Source organism: Cricetulus griseus, chromosome 10, assembly GCF_003668045.3.
Source record: "Cricetulus griseus strain 17A/GY chromosome 10, alternate assembly CriGri-PICRH-1.0, whole genome shotgun sequence".
Lineage (NCBI taxonomy): Eukaryota > Metazoa > Chordata > Mammalia > Rodentia > Cricetidae > Cricetulus > Cricetulus griseus.
In genome coordinates, this window is record NC_048603.1 from 23580654 (window position 1) to 23599228 (window position 18575).

An 18575-nucleotide genomic window follows, 5' to 3' on the forward strand; every position below is an offset into this window, starting at 1 on the left:
GCAACCCACCTAGTGTTTGAATTTACTGATCATTTGTTCCAATGTGCAAGGTGTAAGGAACTCATGAGATGAATTTCCCAAAAGGTTGGCATTATCTATAGTAGATAATAGAGGGCTTTGGAGTGAGGCACTTCTGAGTATGAATCTCCCAAGTCACAATACACAGTGCTTTTGGAAACTGATCTCTCAGAGGGTTTGTTTCCAGATCTTTGACTAGTGACTGCAGAGTGCCATTTGTCCAGTTGTCGTGAGCTTTAGGCTGGTACATGCCTATCACAGCTGCTGGCATGGAGCAAGCATTCCAAATTTGGTGTGGTTCTTCTCCTTTCTGTACCTTCAGCTCCCCACTAAGTGGGTTTTGCCTTGTGTGTCATCCTTTTGCTAAAAGACAGGGTGTTATCATTCCCCTTCACCACCAGGTGGCAGTATATGAGATCGCCAGGACTTCCTCCAGGCAGCAAAAGTAATAAAGGGAAAACACCACTGTGTTAAAGCCCAGCCGGCTTCCAAATCAGAACTCAAACATAATAAATATTTTCTCATAAAACAGAAACTTCTGGGAGTATTGTATTTGCTTTACAGCTGGGTATTAGATGACAAAGTGACTGCAGCCTGCAGATCCCTGAGCAGAGGGTACAGCAAGGAGGGAAGGAAAACAAAATCAATGGGTGAATAAGAAGCTGTGTGTGAATTAAAAATTAAAATCAAACATTTTCCATTTAAAAGCCATTGCCTATAGAAACACAGAGGAAGAGAGAGAGAGAGAGAGAGAGAGAGGGAGGGAGAGAGAGAGAGAGAGGAAGGAAGGAAGAGAGAGAGAGAGAGAGAGAGAGAGAGAGAGAGAGAGGATAAAATCTAATGCCACATGTGTTTGGGAATCGCCCTAAAGAGAAGCCACAATGCAAACTCTTCAATATGTGGAGCCCCTGTTGTGATTTTTTGTCATCTGATCACTGTTTATTAAGTTGAAAAGTACATAACATGTGTCTCCCATGTGCCTGGCCCAGGCTTAGTAAGATCTAGACTAATGTGCAAAGAACGCCAGCATCCGAACTTTCTGAGGCATCGCGGAAGCATCTGGGAGGACTGTGAGAGCTTCACCCAGATGAAAGGAAAGAGTATTTCACTTGTGCCCAGGGGGAGCGACCTTCACTGGCAACTGTGTGGTGATGGGTATAGGAGGTGTCCTTGGAGAGGGACTGAGAGAAGGAAGCAGTCCAGATGGAGAGAGCAAATACCAGGAGGGTGAGTAATCCTACTTGAATAACAACATGGATTCAGAAGACAGGAAAGGAAGCGACAGGGCAAGGGGCCAGGAAACTAAAGCCCTATTTGCCAAGACAGCATGAGGGGAAAATCTTCAAAAGGCTCAGCTGGAGAGATCAGTCAGGGTGTATCTGTCCAGGTACAAGGGAAGGGCCAGGCTCACCTATGCACCAGCCTTGGCGACCAGGATAGGAAGGAGGTGCAGGAGAAAGAGGTAAGGGCAAAAGATGAGATGCAAGAGCAAGATGGGGACTGGAGAGGTGGCTCAGAGGTTAAGAGCACTGGCTGCTCTTCCAGAGGTCCTGAGTTCAATTCCCAGCAAACCACATGGTGGCTCACAACCATCTGTAGTGAGATCTGTTGCCTTCTTCTGGCCTGCAGGTGTACATGCAGGCAGAACACTATAATAAAATAAAAATAAATAAATAGATCTTTTAAAAAAGAGAAAATAAAAACAAGAGCAAGATGGTTATCCAGCTGGGGATGAAAAGGAAGCAAAATGCAAAGAGCATGAAAGAGAAACCAAGGTTATTAAGGAGGTAAAAACTGCTGAATGAGTCAGCAGAACACTTTGGGCTGAGAGAGAGAGAGAGAGATGGACTATGTGGTAGCATAAAGATGTTTGACAGACTGGGATTTGGCTTAGTGATAGAGCATACATGAGGTCTTACACTCAGTGCCTAGAGTGAGCTAATGAGACACACAAAGACAGAAGTCAGAGGCAGGGGTGGGGAAAACATGCATATTTACCCTTTGCCTCAGCTCTAACACCTTGGAATGTCCTTTGTTAACCTTAAGGCTGTGGTCCACAGTCTAGGCTAACAATGGGTTTTATGGCAGGGGATACTCAATATGCCTTCACTCGGTATGCGAAGATCAGCCACACAAGCAGACAGTTGTACCTAATGACCAGCCTCAATAAAATCTGAAACAAAAGCTCAGATGAGCATCTCTGTTCTCAGGATTCCACAGGTGTCACCCCAAGTTTCTGGGGTAAGTACTCGCTGTCTGCATAGGTCCACCAGGAGAGGACCACCAGAGGCTCACCTAGATCTCTCTGGACTTGTACGCTGTTTCTCCTTGCTGGATCTGACCTGTGCTTTTCCATTGTATACCCTGGGGCTGACCAATCCACAGCTCATAGACTTCATGCAGCCAATGACATCTATGAATGAGACTCAAATGCCATAAACTCACCTAAAGCATCATGATTTTTATGATTTTATTTTGTAAGTTGAGTCTGCAACTGTAAAGCATGAATTATGTGGGATCCACATCAAACCACGATGTCAAAAAAGCTAGATACCCGTGAAGGCCATTTTGGAGACCACTGGAGAACACGATAAGTTGGTGGGCTATGAGCAACAAAGTTATCTTTACCACAGTTCTAAAAGCTGTGGAGTCTAAGGTCATGAGAATGGCAGACTTGGCATCTAGTGAGCACCTTTCCTGGACCACAGACAGTTGTTCTTCTAACTGTGTTCTCACGCAGCAGATGAGTAAGGAATCTCTCTGGGGTCTCTTTCATAGTGGCACTGTTCCTGTCGATAAGAGATCCCCACTCATGACCTATTTACTTCTGAAGAATTCATTCAAAATACCATCACCTTGAAGACTGGAATTACAGCACCTGAAAGTTTTGGTCCTTGCAGAGCATCTAGCCAATAGCAAGATGATGATGATGGTGGTAATAATAACAGCATCACTGAGTCCCATGCGAACTTCTAGGAAGTAGCAGAACCTGGAAGTCTTGGAGATTTCCCAACATGCACAGGAAGTCTGCTCAGGCACAAATAATAATATCCAACACTGTGCCCACAGCTTAAATAACATTGTCCCTTACAAGCCTCAAATAAGCCATCATGTAGGAATAATTACTTCTGCTTTATAGATGAGAGATAGGATCACGTGTGTGTGTGTGTGTGCGTGCGTGCGTGCGTGCGTGCGTGCGTGCGTGTGTGTGTGTGTGTGTGTGTGTGTGTGTGTGTGTGTGTCAACTGATAAGCCAAATACCCCATGATTTGAATTCAAACCAGGTCACTGTTCTTCCAACATTTGGGTGTGTAATGAAGGACAAAAGTTAATACTGAAATTTTAGCAATAGGTTGGGTTTTTCTCCTATCTTGTTTGTTTATCTGGCCCCCATGAATCTTTGTGTCCTGTGTTCCTTTCCCTGCATCTAAGCAGCAGGTAGGACAGTCAGCGGTTATTAGATGAGAAGAAGGATGACCCAGTAAAGAGGAGAACAAAGTGTACACTTTGGGGCATTCTGTTATTAAATCCTAACCCTCTAGCACAAAGACAAAAGGGTCTGTATGGTGTGAAGTGAGCATGAGCTATGTATGTTTTGGGCTCTCTGAAACCACAGGAAGCAGTTTGCCTGGAGTGGAATAAAGACATAGGAGAAGAGAGTCCTCCGTCTACCCCAGGAGAGCCTAGGGGACGGACAGCAAGATTGCTCAAAGGTCAAAGTTCTGAATTCTCTGAGAGCAGAAGGGGCATCGGTGTGTTGGAGGCAGACATCTGCAAGGGAGCCAGCTGAGTCCCCAAGTCTTGGTGTGTCATCTGGCCACAGAATGAGCCCAGAAATGGCTGTTCCTCTACAGGACAGTAAATGTGTTCTCCCTCCCCAGAGTCAGTCGTGTGTTCTCCCTCCCCAGCCAAAGGAGACTGACTCATGATCAGAGGCAAGAGAGGACACAGCCACTGATGCATGGCTGAAGCACAGATGGGAGCACCACCTCGAGCAATGACAATGCACAAGGCCTCTGCTCAGCACCCTAGAGATCAACAAAATGGAGGGAGCTGAGCTGCCTCTCCTGGTGAAGATGCCCAAAAGGGCTGAAATCGTGCATCCACTGCTCCCCTCCACCTAGTAACAGCTTGAAATCAAAGCTAGATTCCCTTGGGGAAAATAAACAAAGAAAATTGCATTTCCGGCACACCTGAGGACATGGACCTAGATTGGTACCTGCTGCTCAGGAGTCTATAATTGGGGGCCACAATGTGCTGTCCCCTGGGGTCTCAGCACAATCTCACCACAAGCACCACGGGTGACACATGGATGTCCTCCTCAGCTGTTTTATGAAGCAGATGGATCCACCGTGGGTGACACCCCATAGATAGCAACAATATTTGTTTAGTCTGCCAGGTCCGGGAAGTGAGCGTTTCTGCTTCTCCAGAAGAGGTTCCCAGGGAGTCCTCTGCTGGGACAGCTAAAAAAAAAAAAACCAGGCCACTAGCACTGTGGATGGCTCCCTCAGGAGAAATGGGGGTTCCCAAGGGCCCTGGCCTAGGGACCACATGCCTGGGGCCTGGCTTACCTCTGCTGTGACCAACTGAGTCAGTCAGTTTTCACTTTGGTTTCCTGTCCTGTCCTAAAATAGATGTGATCGTTTCTTCACTGCTTAGTCACAGGAGTCAAGTAAGGAGGAAGGGAGAGCCAGAGCGGAGATGGCAGAAAGGTGAAAGCGAACAGAGAACAGTGTGATGGAGTCGCATCATCCCCCCTGCCCTCCTCACACCTCTGCCTAGCATACTTCTCAGGGACCCACCTTCCTTATTGGACTGTGTGCGCCTTCCTTCCATAGATCTCTCCAGCCGATGAGTGACTGTGCAAACCCAGCAAGGCCTTCCCATGATGCAGTGTGCCCAGAGGATTGACCCTGGGACCCTTTCTCCAGCCTGATCACCTGCCGCACATTACTGACTAGACAGTCCCCACACTCCAATCTCTGCACTCACAGATGCTCCAGGTCTGTTCTCATTGCCCAGACACTGTCTGCACAGGCCTTTCACACTGGCTCCTCCAAGCAACTCACACACTGGAATTCGAGAGTTCAACATTATCCCACAAACAGGCTTATTTGACCATGCCATTAGTATTTGTACCATGTTGCTACATGTATATAGAGTTAACGGTTATTGTCAACATTTAACTATGGAGTTACAATTATTGTCAACATTTCAAACTTTAAACGTACAGACATCACACAAAATTCTAGGGATGTGATAAAGCCCTGTCTCCCCAGTCCCCATGGTAACATGTACCCAAATGAGAATTATCTTCATTAGATGAATGGATCCTCATCATCTAATCTCAGCCTCTAATCTCTACCTCTCATGCCTGGTTCTATAGGCTGTTTCCTTCTCCTCTGCTTCCATGCAATACTTTAGAATACCTACTACATGTTACATAATATATAAAATAGTTTATTTGGTTCACTCAACAAATTTGCAATAGCTGCTGTTGGTCCCAATTTTCTGGACAGAAGTGAAAGTCCAAGGATAAGTTTCTGTGCAAGTTACACAGCAAGCAAAACAACCCTTCTCATCTAGCCTCAAATTCCACCCAGGTGTATTCTGTCCTGCTGATCGCTTGCTTGACTTCTGATGAGCAGTTCAGACTCAGATACAGAGACCAGAGGGGAGTTATCCTGAACAAGAGGCTTCAAGTGACCCAGTCTCTGGGAAAGTGTAGTGGTTTGGATGAGAATGAGCTGGTTACCAGTTGACTACTGGGTTACCAGTTAGAGGAACTGTTTGGGAAGGATTAGGAGGTGTGGCCTTATTACTTGAGGCATGTCACTGGGGCGGGCTTTGAGGTTTCTCTGCTTTCTCTGCCCTGTGCTTGTGGATCAAGGTGTGAGCCACTGCTCCAGGACCATGCCACGCCTTTTGCCATGTTCGCCACCATGATGGCCAGGGACTCACCCTCTGAAACTGTAAGCCCCCAAAATAAACACTTTCTTTTAATACGTTGCCTTGGTCCTGCCATTAGAACAATAATAGAAAAGCAACTAAGGCAAAAGGGTCCCCCCCCTTAGTAGAAAAATACAGTTGATAAATCAGCATCTTGTATGTTTCACACAGTTGGTCTGAGCTGGAGACTCCATTCTGCTGGGCACATGACGGAGCTTATAATTGCCTCTTTCAGGCTAAACCCCAGACCTCCTTGTAACCAGCCCTTTGTTTTCCTGGGAAGACCAGACCTCTCCACCACTCTGCCTCACATTCACTGTAACAAGAACACCTGACTGTGGCTTGAACTCCACACACCACATTTTTCCCCATCTGAAGGCCATTCCCACTGCAGCCTAAAATATCTTTCAGATGGCTAGCAGCACTCTCATTTGATACATAAGGAGGTGTGTCCAGAGGGTACAGGCTGCTCAGGATGAACAGCAGAACCTTTTAGACATCAGTGAAATCTACAGTTTCCAACGTTTGTCATCATTGGTTAGGAGGTCAGCTAACCAAGGCTAAAAAAAAAGGTTGTGCTCCAAGGTATGAACGTTAAAGCCAGATGATTCCATGCTTTTAAAATCCAAGATTGAATTGAGGGCAGAGAAGGATGAGAGTGGTCACTGGAAGTTAAGCATTCAGCACTTTCATCTCAAAAAGGAGAAGATGTCTAAAAGGCACAGTGAGTCACCAGAGATCACTGGGAACAGAGGGAGAATGTAAGGATACTATGGTATCACCATGGTTACTGAAGATGAGGATGTGGAGAGTGATGGAGTAAGATGGACACAAGAAGACCTGCATCCAAATCACGACACATCAACCCTTACCATGCTGTCTTTCCCCACAGTACCTTACATCCTACACAATAAAAGCATACGGTGTCTGAAAGCTCACGGGTAAATTCTTAAAAATAAAAGGGTGAAAGAGGGGTTGAGGTCCCAAGGCCTGAATGAGGTTAAGGACAGAGTGAGCTGAAAGAGACACATTGTTTCAGAGCTGAAAACCTACCAGGTCTAAATCTGCCTCCATCAACAACAGTGTATCCAGGCGCCCCCAGAGCACCTTGGGTAATGAAAACCTAGTTTCCTCCAAGATGTCAGAGATAATGTTTTTCTTTCTAACTCCTTCCCATGACTTTCGGGACAAAATAAGTGTGCGTGTTGTTAAATGAACCCCCCCCCCATAGGTCCCTATTATGTTTAGGAGACAATGAAAATTCCTTACCGCTGCTCACACATCCTTCAATATCGGCCCCTTGTTTGTGGTCTCAGGGAGGCCTCTACCACGATCTCCACTCCAGTGAGCCACGGGCGGCTGGCAAACAGCGCATGCCTCTGTTGTCAGCCTCAACGCTATGTCCGCTCCTGATCCTCCTACCTGTTTTTCACACCGCTGCTTCTTCACCCTCCCCACGGCCTGTTTTTGATGACCAGACCTTATCATCTCTCCCCTACGGACTGTGGAATGTGAAATGATTCCTCTATGATGGTGAATTTCTAATGTATGGGGAGTAAGTGACATGGTGGCTACACGCAATGACACATAAATCTGTCTGCCCAGTGGCTGCCGTCCTTTCTCTCTCCCTTAGCCCTCCTTCTTTTATTCTCCAGTTTTAATGGGTGAAAGTCATACAACATGATAGGTGTCTGTACACACACACGCACACCCACACACAGACAGACAGACATGCACACACAAATGCACAAGGACACACATGCAAGCGCGCACACACACACACATCGACAGACAGATATGATACACACACACACACACACACACACACACACACACACACACTCACACTGATATGTTGTTTACCACAATCAAGTCATCTAACACATCTCGTCTCACGTACCATTTCTTTTTTTTTCAGACAGTGTTTTATTTTAATGTCCAGAGCGTGGAATGAAGGACTGACGCTCCTCCTGGCCTGTTTCACAGGTTCTCAATGGGTTGGTGAGGCCAGTATGGGTACTTCTTCTTGTCTAGCTTGGTTTCTGGGAAGACTTCATTCAAGTCATCAATGGTCATCTGATCAAAGGGGGTGATGTTCTTAATCTTCTCCAGCTGCTTCTCATATTCCTGGGTCCTGCCCTGGGATTTAGACAGGAACGAAGCACAGTTCTTCACATCCTCCATTTCCTCATTGTCCACCAGGCCTCTATTTATCCTCAGGCACTGGAATCTTCAGGGCATTATACTTCTTTTCAAAATCATCCACCAAGCCAGTTTTGGCCACGTTGGCCTTGTAATAAGCCCAGTCAATTGCTGGTTGTTTCTCAGGCAGAGTAGCCAAGCTGGTGTCTCATTCCAGGACTTTAGGGAGTTTGCGATTGTCTTTTGGTTTCCGGGTATGATCTCCACTAAAGACACCCAATCAATGGTTTTCAGGGCAAGTTTACGCCCGGCCATCTTGGGATCCTTCACTGACCCCAGTGGAGCACCGTCTCCAGCAACAAGGAACCAGTACCATTTCTTATGTGGCTTTGGTTTTGGTTTTTTGTTTGGCTGGGTTTTCTTTTTGTTTTGGTGTGTGTGTGTGTGTGTGTGTGTGTGTGTGTGTGTGTGTGTACAACATGTAAGATCTTCTCACAGCTTTTCTTTGGAGTTTATACACGGCAGGCTCCGTGGTGCTTTAGGTGAGAGGGCATCCTCTGATTTCCTCTCCACTCTACACCAGCTTTTCCCATCCTTCCCCTAATCTCATGAGCAAACAAAGGGCTTGGGCTGCTGGGTTCTGAATGACTCCAGTTCTAATAAGTTTAGCATAAAGAATGTTCACTTCGAACGTTTTCCTCATCTCTCCCTGCCACTCAGTATTCAGTAAGCCTTCGTCAAGGACAACCAAGACCTACATGAAAAAAAAAAAATGGTGATTTATTGGGGACAGTGGAGGGAATGGCCTGGTGTACTCAGTGACACTACATGTGTTACTCTTTGGAGCACATGACAAGGGGCCGTTGTTAGAGTCCAGCAGTTTTCTTTGGCTGCAGGTTCAATGAAACAAAAGAATTTCCCTTAGACTAACTGAGTTAAGAACAGATTTGGACTCCAGACAGATCTTCCACACACATGGCTTGACACAAAGACTTTCTTATTGTTTTTGGAAGCCCTAAGAAAATTAAGCACACATTCATTTTTTTTAATAGTCTCATGAAAATGAGTCAGTTTATAGTGTGTTTTGAACTGAGTTTTACATTCCTGTGGGCTGGTAGTTCTTGAATTGGTTAAAAACCTACCTCCCAAGGAGTAACTTGGGAACCTCTGGTTCTGATTTGTAAAAGTCAGAATCCGGCAGGAGTGGTGGCACACACTTTTTAGTCCCAGCACTCAGGAGGCAGAGGCAGGTGGATTTCTGAGTTCGAGGCCAGCCTGGTCTACAGAGCTAGGTCCATAACAGGCATGACTACACAGAGAAACCTTGTCTCTAAAAACAAAACCAAACAGACAAGTCAGAATCCCAGGTCTTGAATTCACGGATGTCTGAAGACTTAGCGCTTTAAATGCTTTGGACCCAGTTGTATGCTCTACAATGGGTGATGAGCAACCACCCCAAAACACCATGGCTTCAAAATATAAGAATCTGCTGTAGAATTTGGAGTACAGAGCAGGGGTCAAATGGAAGATTCAGCTCTGATCCACTCAACATCAGATGGGGTATCAAGACGGCTGAACTCTTCCAGTAGGTTTCAAATCCTTTTTCCTGGCCTGGAAGACTGGGGCACCAGGAAAAGGAACATCCCAGGCACATACTTTGACTTTCTGTGGGATCTCTCCACATGATCTTTCTCACACGTGCTGTCTCTCTTCAGGTCAGCTCAAAGCTACAAGGTATACATCCCAAGTCATGCTAGGCTGCATTTCCTCCCCTGACCTAGCCCTCTGGAGTCACCTGTACCCGTAGTCTGCTGATCAAGGCAGTCTCATAGGTTCTACAAAGTTCAAGAAAGGGAAGCACAGATCTCACTACCCATCACAAACATGTCAAGTCCACAGCACAGGAGAAATACATGGGATGGGGTGTAGATTCAAGGTTGCCAGCCTTGAAAAATACAACCTGGCGCCCTCCCCAACCAGCAAGCATGTGTCAGTGTCCCCAGTACAGAAAAAAAGAGAAGGAGCCTAAGCAAAGTCAAGTAACATGTACAAAACAATGTAACAGGCAGATGATAGGACCAAGATCTGGAGGCAAAGGAGCCCTGGAGGACTGACTCTCCTTCACCTCTGAGACATAGCAATGGAGTTGAGCAAACAAGGCAGCCTGGAAACAGCAACTAATGCTCCAGTATGAGAACAGTGCATTTCAACACATCAACACTCCAAGTCGTACTGCTAAGTCCAATTAACGTTGCTCATACATATATGTGTTTAGCACTAATCAGTTGTGATCCTTCAAGATGGATTCTTTCTCAGCAGCCATTAACTGGGGGTGGGGCCTTGAGAGATGTCACCCATCTGTGTTGGCATGTCAACTAGTGTTGCCACTGCGTAAATCTTGTTCAAGCAGTCATGGTGTCACGATTTCATGGCTTCAGTTCTCTGTCATTTAGAAGACACAAGCTCTAAGCAGATTTCCTGGTGCTCTTAGTATCTTCCCACCTTTTCCCTTGTCACAATGTTCCCTGCACCTTAGGTGTAGAAGTTGTGTTATAAGTGTGTAACACATTGGGTTGTGAAAACCCAGTCAGTCGTTCTCTGTATTTTGACCAGTTGTAGATTTCACTGATGGTCTCCATCTGCTGAAAAAAAAAAAAAAAAAAAGCTTCTTTGGTAATAAACTAGTTATAAATATTAAGAACATTTTATCCAGAGCCTTTATTTTTTTTAAGTAGTTACTACTACTGAAGATACGTTTTTTGTATTCTGTGCCTTTTTTGGCATATGCCATAATCATTTTGTTTTAATAGGTTCTTCACAGCTATGTAATTTCCTAGCTGGTGGAAGTATCATAACAAATTTGACAATGTGGGCTAACATAGTTCTCCTATATTATTAGCTAGAAAGAGGAACTTCTGAAAATAAGATCTTTATTTTTTTCCCATTTTGAATCATTGCTTTAGGATATATTTTCAGGGGAGAAATCACTGTACCAAAAAGCGAAAATAACTTAAAACCTTTGACACATATTGCCAAATTATTCTCTGACATTTTATTTTTATGTCTGAGTTGGTTTCGTGGTTAAGATTTTGCCTGTTATTTCTTATAAATTATGGTTCAAGTGAGGACAGAAGTTGCATATTTTCAACTGCTAACTCCATCTCTTATCACAGAGCCTTCCACAGGGTATATTTTAATAATTAATTATTTAATGAATAAAACGATTATGCTTAGTCACACAGGTCCCATGAGCATGGCCAGTCCTGTTCTCATTAGACCTGGGTGTGCTCAGGGTGGATCCAAAGGACAGCTTCCTAAGCAGTTACTGTCCAGGACTTTTCTAGAAATTCTCCGGCCAGTGCAGATTTTACAAATAGACTGGCAAAACCCATGTTTCTGGTTCCTTGTTCAGCCTACCTTCTCCCTCGCTTTATTAACAAAGACAATGTACATTCTGGAAAAAAAAATGTTGATCTGTCTCTATTGCTGTAAGATACACTAAAGCTTGGTCATTTAAAGGAATGTATTTAGTTCCTGGTTTTCAAGGTAGTGTCTTTGCCTGGGGTTTAGCTGGGAAGCAGTCTGGTCTTAAGCAATTGTCTCCTACCAGCTCGGTAGGAGGCTGCTGGTTGAGAATGGCTTGCATCACCCTCGGGTGGGCTAGACCCAGCGGCCTGACCTGGGACCACTAAGGGTTCCAGAACAGAGAATAGAGGCACACAGGGCTGCCTGAGGTCATGTCCACTGTATTCCTTTACCCAGGCCTCAGCAGAAGGCCAGTCAGGCTAAAGGATGACTCCACCCCTTAGACGGGGCACTGTAGAGCCACAGTGTGCAGCCTGCATGACAGAAAAGGCAGGAATTCAGAACCAGCCATTTTTGTTATTGACCGCAGTGTTTTCCCCAAGTAGCAGAAAGAGTTGGTCCACTGGGTGGGATTATTTAATCCTGTCCATGTCAAACTTGACAGTTCTTTGCCCTCAGGTTTTTATAAAGTGTCTCAGTGATGAAAGGGGTTTTTAAATGGATTATTTTGGCTAATCTCTTCTGTACTGTCACTTGAGGAAGAGGGGACAGAGAGTGCCCCCCACCCCAGTTTGTAAAGAGATAGTAAGTCTCAAGGAAGCTTCCCCACCTGGAGAGCAGGTAGGCCTGACCATCCCCTGCTGTGTCCTGATCACAGAGGAACCTATATATCTTCTTACTTTCAGGAATGAAAGCCACAATTACATTCACTTCTAAATTACCCATCAGTATTCAGAAATTAGTTTCAAGGGTTCAGGAGTGGTAAAATTAGAGCAGATGTTATCCTGAGCCCATTTTCACCCACCCTGGTTCTGGTAACAGCATTTTGAGCTGTACTAATCTCCTGGATTTATGCCCAGAGCTCACAGAATCGCCCAGATGCCAACATTTCTCATGGCAGTGGCTGTCTATAGGATGTGATTACAGAGGCAGGGAGGAGGTAGCCCTGAGCACACCCCCACACCCTGCCAGCTGGGAACTCCCTTAGTGGAAAACCATGCTATTTCCTTCACAGGACAGCTCTGCTTGAATGTGTGAGCCACAGAGACATTATTATTATACTAATTCTGCACTCCTTTACATAAATGTGTGCTTACACACAGTGTGCACATTCCTGCGATAGGAAACTAGAGATTGCTTTCACAGTAAGAAAGTATAATCTATTAGGAGAGTCATTATTACTCTATCATTATATATTTAGGCATATAATGTAAAATTATACATAGAATGCATAATGCATAGATTACATAACCCTGCATGGCACATAATTCTTTGTATAAAAATGTCTGTGAAATAATTTAATAGCTTTCAGTGAACATAACATATGAGACCTGGATGTCAGACAAGGAAGAATAATGACTTCTAAGAGGGAAACAAATTAGATAAGCAGCCATACAGTAGTTGAAGGAACCAGCTTCCCTTTCGGCAGCCATAACAGCCGAACACGTGCTTGCCATAAACCTGCCTTGGTCACTTAGAGGTCAGATGCCTGTCCCGTGACAAGGAATCTTAGTCACTAAAAAGTCAGATGCCTGTCTCGTGACAAGGAACCAATCGGAAGTTAGCTGGTGGCGCTATGCTTTACGACCCTGGGTGTGCTTTACGGACAAGCACACAGCAATGACGTAGAGAGCATAGCAACCACCCTGGGAGGGCCTATGGGCCATAACAACCAGTTGACCAATCAACACAGGGCAAGCCCTCCAAGCCTGGAGGCACACCAATTGTGAGCCTGTGCGTACCCCTAGACACTCCCCTTACGCTGCCCTATAAGATCTTTGGGGAGACCTTAGGAGCCGTCTTTTCTAGCCATCCGCCATGGCGGGTGGGTGAAAGACCCGCGCTAACATGGGGTTAGCTCGTTAAATTACAATAAAGCCTCGTGCAGTTTGCAGCAAGCTCTCGAATCCGCCTGGTGATTGGGGTGACCTTGAACGTGGCCTGGGACCCCGGATACCTGAGTTTTCGGGGGTCTAACAGTAGTCTCTTCAGTTTACTGCGTTAAATGGGTTGGCAGGATGGAAAGGACTGATTCACTTGTCAGCCTCGTGTCAGCAAGGGACAGTAATGACCTCCAAATTCACTCCTACCTGACAAAACCTTTGACTTTTCTGCATTCTATTCACGTATCTCCCCCACCCCCCAACCAAAAACATCACCATTTTACTAACAAGTAACGAATGTGTCATACACAAAACAAGATTCCAACTTGAAGGCCATTCAACCATTGATACCACGTTATTTTCAGACATAAAAGAAACCCCCAAATTTATAGCCACTGTCTCTGTTGCTCCTCATAGTTCTGTTCTCAAGAACCTGGGTCCTCTCATCCTCTTTTTCCCTCATCCTTGGCTGCTCGGCCTTGTATCTCAGGGTCCAAGATGGCTGCTGCAGGTGTAGATGCTGTGTTGTGGACACGGTGTCCTCCAGTTCAGCCGTGCCCTCTGGTCTTTTCAGAAATCCCTGTGGGGAAGTAGCGGAGTCCCCCCAAACCTGCATTTCCTGTCTCAGAAACCAATGCTGGTTTTGTCCTCGTAAGCAGAGGTTCGCGTGTTCCTGCAGCAGCTCTGGTTAAGGACCCAGGTGATTTGGCGAGTCACTTTCAGCAGGGAATATAAAGCCCTAATCTCCCAATGAAGTATAAATTTGGCTGCTACCTCCTCCAGCTCTCTGCTGTGACTGTGAGGTGGACCTGCTCAACACCACATAGAAAATGCTAATGGTGTCACACAGTTTGAGGACAAACTAATTATCTGCTATTGCAGCTGCAAATGCTGAAACATACCTAAAGATGGCGCTGGGGAGACCCATACTCTGTTTATGACTACGACACGGCAGAGCCCAGACTGGCTGAGCAGGTTTGCAAGCCCAGTGCCTGTAGCAAAAGAGGTACAGTCATCCAGGCTTGAGCAAATCATTCAAGCCCCAATCTAACGAAAACCAAGCAAAAGAAAACAAGGAACTAAACGCCATCAGGCTCCAACAGCTGCATCCAGAGCTTAAGAGAGGACAGAGTCCATCAGTCAAGGACACAGACGCTGGCAGGCCCCCGACGGAGCTCTAATCCTTTACTGGGTATGACCTGTCCTCTTAGCCAGTTTGCTTCACTTCTCAAGCTAAGGCTTTCCTAATCTATGAGAGGAGGCTGGCACTTACAGCATCCTCTCTGGGGGAGAATGTAAAAATCCTGGGAACTCTGTCACACACATAGTGCTGGCTGTAATTACCTCACTGCCTCTTTAATGGGATGCTTCTAACTACCCTGTAAGACAGATGGAGCTGGGACATTCAGATTGCTCCAGGGTGATAGGAGATGATTGGGAGGGACCCAGATAATGGTTCCAAAATAGTATCTTCCTACCTCCCTGCCCCTTTGCCATCAGGAACTCACAGCAGTTGTGTGAGCAGACAGCAGTGGAGGGAGTGGCTTGATTGGCAGGTGGTCCAGCCAATTAGACCTCAGGATCCACAGAGAACATAGTTTCTTCTTTCTAGCTCTGCTGGTCCAAGCTCATCTCCTTTACACTAAGAACCAAGTCCAGACCTGGGCAATTTGTGAAGGGCTGGTTCTGTGCACATCTCTGTCCTTTACTCTGATCTATGGCATCTCCGTTCTTCCCACCCGGTCAAGTTCATTTCCATCGGCAGACGTTGGTCCTCGCTCATAGCTTATTCCATTATCTTATTCTGGATTCAGGTTACAAGTCACTCTTGAGTCACACATTCCAAAGTAACCACTGGCCATTCATCACTAGGTTGCTTTAGCTCCCTGCAAAATTTATCATCTGATAATTCCTTTGTCACATTTCTTCATGAACACATGAGCCTGGTAGGGATAGGGGTCGTCTCTAGTTATGTCTCCAGATTCTAGGACAGTCCTTGGCAAATGGCAGATATACCAAATAATATACGTGAATGAATGAATGAATGAATGAATGAATGAATGAATGAGATGTGCAGGTGCCTCTGGCTTCCAGCTCCATCTCCTTTTGTCTCTTGGAGACATGCTACTAGTAAAAGATGGTAAGATACATTGTGGGGATTTGTGGCAAGTTCCCCTCAGATTCGATGCATGATGGAAAGCTAGCATCTCTGAGGAGGGCAAGCAAAAATTGGCTTTACACTACACAGATTTATTTTCTTTAACTTTTATTAACTAAATTTGTTCTTTCGCAGTTGACACGTGTATAGAACGCATTCTGTTTAATCTCATCCCCACCCTGGCTTACGGAAGAAACATCTCTATATGATGGATGGTGGTGGGTGCAGAGACTCTTCATTGCTCAGGGTGCTGAGAACAAGGGGCAGCTGTGTGCTTTACCCTAAACAGGATGCTTGCTTGGAAAGCATCTCTCCACAGCTTGGAAAATATTGTAAGAGAAAATGGAAGGTAAAAACCAGAAGGCCCGGAGAAGGGATTTTGATGGGGGAAGTACTTCTGTATATGTTTCTCTTATTGGTTAATGAATAAGACACTGTTCGGCCAATGAGGCAGGAAGCATAGGCAGGACAAGGAGACAAGGGGAATTCTGGGAAACATAGTCAGACAGAGTCGTCACGTATAGCCTGGGAAGAGGGGATTCACCAGGCATTCTCTAGTAAGATGAGGCCATGTGGGAATACATAGATTAATAGAAATGAGTTAATTATCAGGACAGAGCTAGCCAATAAGAAGTCCAAGCCATTGGCTAACAGTTGTATGATTAATATAGCATCTGTGTGTTTATTTGGGGCTGAAGTGGTTGTGGGACCAGGCTGGCGGGGCAGAAACTTTCAAGCAACAGGCTGCAAAACCCGCTAAGCATGACACAGCTATTGCAATCATGTACACACAGCAGCCGTGCTTGCCCGCACTGTGCCTACATAATAACACTCTTCACAGCCATTCACAGATGGCAGAAGGCCTCAAAGGGCCCTACCTGCTCATGCTGAACTTTTGGCTATTAATTGATGTAGCACGAATTCTAATTGTTCTTAATTATAAAAACTCAGAGTCAGATATTGGGGTTAAAACTGAAGATAGAGAAGCAAAGCATCCAACCACTGGAGAGTTCTCACCTCTACCTATGAGCCGATGGATGACACTTTATGTTCAAATCATAACAGTTTCTTTAAAGCATTATAAAGTGTTCAGATTCAGGCTTGTTATAGCAGTGCAGGCTGAGATCATACCTGTAAGGCTCAAGCAGTAGCCTGAAAACAGGTCATTGTGGGACTGGGATCTGCCTTGCTCACAGTTTAACAGTCTGGTTTTCCGAATCACATACCTAAAGTTGCTTTGGTGTCTCCTTTAGTCTCTTGCTCTCAACCCCACCAATCTCAAAGGTGTGCTTGGGTAGTAATGACCGTATCTGAAGATTGAAAGGGGTCACTTATTTGAAAGCACTAATTATAAAGTATGACACCCAGCAGATAAGCAATGCTCATGGCTTTCTTCCTCCTGATTACCAAGGGAGGAAAGCTAAGGCTCACGGGTGTGCTGTGGAGATCCTATGTCCTCTCAAAGGATCTCTGGCTGACAGTTTGGACTCTGAGGGTAAAAGCTGTCTCTAGCCTAGAGCAGATTCATAGCTCCACCCTTGAAAATGCCTGTCTGAAACCCCTGAGTGTGCATTTCTGGTAGTGTGGACTGCTGATGCTGCTGTAGCCCTGCCTCTGACCTCCAAAGAATCCGAGCTATTGTGTTAGGATTTCTTCTCACCAGAAAGTGAGTAGAAGCAAGATGCTCCTCCATTCCCTGGTAGATGAAAACACATTGTTTTATTTTTGAATTGTTATTGGCTCAAAAAAATGTGTTTTGGTAAGTGCAGTAGAAGGAATAAAAGCTGTGTCAAATAAATGAATGGAAAATTTTAAACTTAACCAATGGATTGCTTCCTAATAGCTGATGGACAAATGACACCATCTCACTAGGTCCCAGTGTGTGGCGGTTTGGATGAGAATGGTCCCCTTAGGCTAGTGTGTTTAAATGATTGATTCCCAGTGGGCAGAATTGCAGGAGAGGAATTAGGAAGTGTGACCTTACTGGAGGAGGCACGTCACTAGGAGTGGACTTTGAGGCTTTAAAAACCAGTATCATTCCCAGTTAGCTCTCTCTTTGCCTCAAGGTTGTCACAAGATGTGAGCTCTGAACCACTGCTCCAGCACCAGGCCTTCTGCCATGCTCCCTGCCCGGTATATTATCACAGCAATCACAGCACCTGAATGCGCACAGTGGGAACGGAGAAGTTTGTGTCTATGAACGAAGAACGAACACATGAACATGTGCGGTGACAGGCAGCTAAGGCTCCCCAGCTGCCAAGCCGTGTGTGTTCTCCAGAGTGCTGGTAGGATGACAGTCAGCCATGCTTGCTTGCTTGTCACCTGTTACCTGCTTGGGGCTTGAGTAGGTTGCATGGTAGCCCAGCCAAAGCTTCATCCGTCTGGAATATAAGAACGTAACACTTTGGGGGCTGGAGAGATGGCTCAGCGGTTAGCACTGAGCTCATTTTTGCAGCCAGGAAGTTTAATGAGGCCAGATTACTCCGAGGTTCTTTTCTTCACCCTTTTCTACTCTTAATAGGTTACTTTGTTCCTCACCTATCTACCTATCTACCTATCTACCTATCTACCTATCTATCTATCTATCTATCCTATCTGTCTCTATCTATCCTATCCCTATCTATCTATCGTCTATCATCTCTCTATCATCTATCTATCTATCTATCTATCTATCTATCTCTCTATCCATCTATCATCTCTCTATCGTCTATCTATATATCTAGCATCTATCTATCCTGTCTCTATCTATCCTATCCCTATCTATCTATCTACCTATCTATCATCTATCTATCTATCCTTCCTTCCTTCCATTCTTTCTTCCTTCTTTCTTTTCTTCCTTCCTTCCTAACACAACCCAGGTTTTGTTCTACTGTGAGACTGCAGCGGGAAAAGCACACCTT

At 45.3% G+C, this 18575-nt stretch overlaps 2 long non-coding RNA genes and 1 pseudogene across 2 annotated transcripts; 2 read left to right on the top strand and 1 right to left on the bottom strand.

The window, feature by feature from the left end:
* Nucleotides 1-1027: 1027 nt before the first annotated feature.
* LOC118239374 lies at nt 1028-6900 on the top strand. Its single transcript, XR_004771336.1, has 2 exons — nt 1028-1245; nt 2229-6900. It is a non-coding gene; the product is annotated as an uncharacterized LOC118239374 (long non-coding RNA).
* A 1002-nt stretch (nt 6901-7902) lies between these two features.
* Nucleotides 7903-8527, bottom strand: LOC113837444 (annotated as a pseudogene).
* A 5945-nt stretch (nt 8528-14472) lies between these two features.
* LOC118239376 lies at nt 14473-18301 on the top strand. The gene is made up of 3 exons (XR_004771341.1): nt 14473-14709; nt 15811-16024; nt 17742-18301. It is a non-coding gene; the product is annotated as an uncharacterized LOC118239376 (long non-coding RNA).
* The last annotated feature ends 274 nt before the right edge of the window (nt 18302-18575 follow it).